This window comes from Arachis ipaensis, chromosome B02 (assembly GCF_000816755.2).
Source record: "Arachis ipaensis cultivar K30076 chromosome B02, Araip1.1, whole genome shotgun sequence".
Taxonomy (NCBI): Eukaryota; Viridiplantae; Streptophyta; class Magnoliopsida; order Fabales; family Fabaceae; genus Arachis; species Arachis ipaensis.
The window spans coordinates 11,686,160-11,690,718 of NC_029786.2; the positions used below are offsets into that span (position 1 = coordinate 11,686,160).

General features: G+C 33.1%; 1 long non-coding RNA gene across 1 annotated transcript; it reads right to left on the reverse strand.

Annotated features, from left to right (window-relative positions):
- LOC107624962 lies at positions 89–2,879 on the reverse strand. Its single transcript, XR_001617024.2, has 4 exons — positions 2,569–2,879; positions 2,424–2,477; positions 2,173–2,330; positions 89–252 (listed from the first exon to the last, which is right to left on the reverse strand). It is a non-coding gene; the product is annotated as an uncharacterized LOC107624962 (long non-coding RNA).

The window sequence follows — 4,559 nt, forward strand, 5'->3', positions numbered from 1 at the left end:
GAGAATATATATATATATATATATATATATATATATATATATAAACATACATAAGTATTCCCAAAATACACCAAAATACCATGGTAAACTCCTATCTCTCCGTCAACCTCTAAGAGGAGCAGCATACATAAGTTACTTGGAGAGTAAGCTAAATACATATATACATATATACAAACAGAAACCAAAATACACCCAGGGACTACTTCGCTTCCCAGAATCCAGACACCTAGCGAGGAGCCTCTCGACCTACATCTGAAAAAAAACAATACAATATGGAATGAGAACCGGAGGTTCTCAGCATGGTAAAAGTGCCACGCGTATAATAAATAAGGTCCTGAGAATGCCTTAGGCAATCCTAGAACTCTGTTACATAATTATCCAGCTTAGTACTAAACAGAAGCTATCAACAAGGGTAGGTATTCTAAATATATCTAACTTACTCAATTTCAATCCTAAACTAACACCAAACCACCTCTCCATTTTCTCCTTTTTCCTCCAATATTCATAATGCAACAGAGACAAGCAATCAGACAAGTTCACGCACAAGTAATGAGCAGATAGTACAAATAGCAAGTATGACAGATAACAGGTGATATATATCAATTAGGCATACCCATAAAATGCATAACAATCAAAACAAACAAATGCATATGATGCATGCCTGTCCTATGGCTGATGGGGCCCATCTGTCGGCTATCCAGCCAACCCGACAAGTCTGAAAATCTTAGACTGTCCCCCGTCGTGCATCCCCAAGAGTCTATACATAGAGTTCACATTCATCATCATATAATCACTCAATGGGGACTATCCATACTCGGGAATTTATACGTGCCCGGTCACCCTTACGACGTAGGGCCAACAGAGTGTCGAGATTTAACCTGGAACACGTGGTGGCGAGCCACGGTTCTTACCCAGGGATACTAGTATCTCAGATGTCTTTATTCATAAGCCAAAACAATTATCATCAATACATCATCAAATGGCAAGCCTTAACTTTAGATCTCATTAACATTCTCATTTCTTTCATAAAAGTCACCGTTTACAACTTCCTTCACCCTCAAGTTATCTTGTTTTCCTAGCTTCTTTTGCCTACTGGACCTAGAACCATACTTAAAGCCTTAAAGGGAAGAAAATGAAGGTTTAGAAGTGAAAAATTGGTTTAAAAATAGCCAAAACCGATTTTTGCAGCAGGCAGCATCCACGCATACGCGCAAGCCACGCGCACGCGTGGGTGTATATCAAGTCACACGTACGCGTGAGTCATGCGTACGTGTGAATATGCACACACGCGTACGCACGCTTCTCGCGTATGCGTTGCCAAAATTCCACACCACGCGTACGCGCAAGCCACGCGCACGCGTGGGTAGACGTGTTTTGAAAAAAAATGGGCAGAATGCCCAGAAGCATTCTGCAACCAGATTTTTCCATCCTGCAACACAGTTTTATACCTCAAACTTGCAACATCCATAACTTTCTCTATGAAATTCCATTTCTCACAAAATTGATATCAATAAAGAGTTCTTAAATCCATCTTTTACTTGCAACAAACCATAAATCAATTAAGAGAGTGAGAAGTAAATTATGGATGTCCAAAGTTCATCAAAATTTGGTTTTTAACCACTTTCAATAAAACCTCATTTTCACCAACTTAACTTTATTACCATATAAACCTACATTGTAATGCCATATTCACTCAATTCATCAACAACCATTACCAATAATAACTTTAATCAACTTAACCAACCTCAATCATTGATAATTACTCACTTTTACCTCATACTTCAACAACACTTCATTGTTCATATCAACATTTCACATACACCAACTAACACCATATATTTATCAACCTCCCATCAATATACCAATTTAAATTCCATTAGCAAAATCAACCCTTCATACACATTAACCCTTCAACTTAACATAATAATTTGTCATTAACAATTACCAATCATAACTCATCAATAACAATATCAACACAACCCATTATAAGAAAGTCCAACAACATGGAATTAATAACATCATAATCCCATTTAATGTTCATCCACATTTATACCAACAACAACACAAAGCTACTCATTAAATGCCATTAACAAATTCAACATATCCTATGGTTCTTCTAGCCTAAATTTTCGCAACACCATAAATATTAAACGTGCGAAACTTAAATCATACCTTGGCCGATCACTTAATTCACCCAAGACAGCCTCTCAACACAAAATCACAGCCCCCTCCAAGCTCAAACAAACAGCCCCAAAGCAAGCCTTGTCACCAACAAAGCTCCAAGTAATCCAAATTCAAGTCCAAAGCATAAACACCCTCTTAAACTACACCTAACACACACACACACACACATATATATATATATTCCAATTCAGTTTTCTAATACTAAAAACAAGATTGAGCTAGGGTTAGGGTGTCCTTACCATACCCATATGCTCAATAGCTTGAGCCCACAAGTTCCGGAAGCTAACTTGAACCTATAATATGGAAATTGGACAAGATTCACCATAAGTTTCAAGTTTACTAAAGAAAGAGGGGTAGGGATTCTGAACCGAATAGGGGAATTACCAAAAAAATTATTCGAATAAAAAGGTAGAGCTCGACGCGCTGAGCGCGTGGCCGCGAACGGTGCGGCGATCGGAGCCCGGACGGAGGAGTTATGGTGGTGAGAAGGAAAGGTGAGGGTTAGGTTTCATCTCCTCCCCCTTGCTGTGTGTGTTTCGTTGCTTTGTGAAATGGAGAAGATGAAGTTGCTGCTTCATTTATGTTATGGGTCCGGTTGAACCCACAGGCCCGGTTTGGATCCCGGTTCAACCAGTTCGATCCTTCCGGTCCGATTTTGGGCCAAATTTTTTAAGTTGGTATCAAAATTCTCGTTTCGACGAGCTCTATCCTATTTTGATATTAGTTTTGCATTTTTAGCTTTTCTAATAAAAATTTGATTTATTAGCTAATATTTTACCGATTTTTCGCAGGATTTACATGTCCCAGAACGTTTGGACCATTAAATAGTCCCATAATAAAATATGTTTTTTAAGAACTGTTAAATAGTCCTTTTTAAATTTAATTACAAATTAATCCCATATATTTTATTTAATTATAAAAATATTTTTTTATTTTATAAATAATTATTTTATCATAAATCTATCATGTTTATTAACAATCAAGAACAAAAACAATAACGAATTTGATTTTTCATTGATCCTAATAAATTTTTTGGCCATTCCAATCGATTAAAAGATTAAATTTGATCCGTCACATTTGTGAGGAATCACAAAATCGTGTTTCGTTGAAAACCAATCGATTAGACTATCAAACCAATCGATTGAATTATAACTTTCTATAACCCAATCGATTGGACTATAGCTTGTTATCACAAAACAATCGATTGTTTTTAATTCAATCGATTGGTTGTGATACCCAATCGATTGAATTCATGAAAACAATATGGATATGCCAAATTCAATCGATTGAAGTGTGCTACCAATCAATTGAAGTGTGTATTAGCAACTTGAGGTCTCGCTATTCAATTGATTGGTTATGTTACCCAATCGATTGAACTTGACTTCCAATTCAATCGATTGGTTTAAGAACAATAATTTATTTTATTATATTTATTTTTATACCAAATAACAAAAAACATTAAATTTTATATTCATTTTTTTGTTACTTATTTTACCAAAGTTTTCAATCTAAAAATATAAAATAGTTAAAAGATAAAAAAAATTATTTAAATATGATTTTTTAAGACACTCTATGACTTAGATAAATAAATATTATTTTTAAAATGAATCGTGATATATTGATACAAAAATTATTGTGTGTAAATTTTTGTAAAAAATAATAAACCTCTCTCGTTAATAACAATAGTGGAACTTAAATTTGAACGCTAATTGATATTATATATTGTGTAGGTACTATATTAGAAAAGTACGTTAATAATTTGAAGAGAAAAATTATTAATGTAAATTTATTTTTTTAAAAAATTATCCTTATTGAACTATTTTACTTTTATTCCTTCAAAACATATCTTAATAAAAATATTTATAACAATAATTTACATTCAATAAGAATATCTTAACGAGGTTATTGTGAAAAAAGGGGTAGAAATTTTGTTATTTAACGAAATTGACAAAAAAAATTTTAATAATAAACCTCTCTTTAAGAGTAATATTGGAATTTAAATTTAGACACTAATTATCATTATATATTGCATATAAACATCAAGAGTATATTATTAAAATAGTATGATAATAATTTAAAGAGAAAAAGGATTCTTGGTACATTTAATTAAAAAAAATTACCTTGTTTAAACTATAGTGTAAGTGGAGCCATTTTTATAATCTTACGATTGAGAGTGAACAATTTTTTTAAGTGAAGGAGTTACATCATTCTGTCATGGGTTAATGTAAAATTTACAGAACGTGAGTATGTGATTGAGTATGTAGTTTTACATTATAAAGATAGGGGTAAAATAGAAAAAAAATATTGGACACCAAATCCTTTGTATTCCCATTATATATTGTTATAGATAAGTATAGTTTCTTAAAATTTTGGGG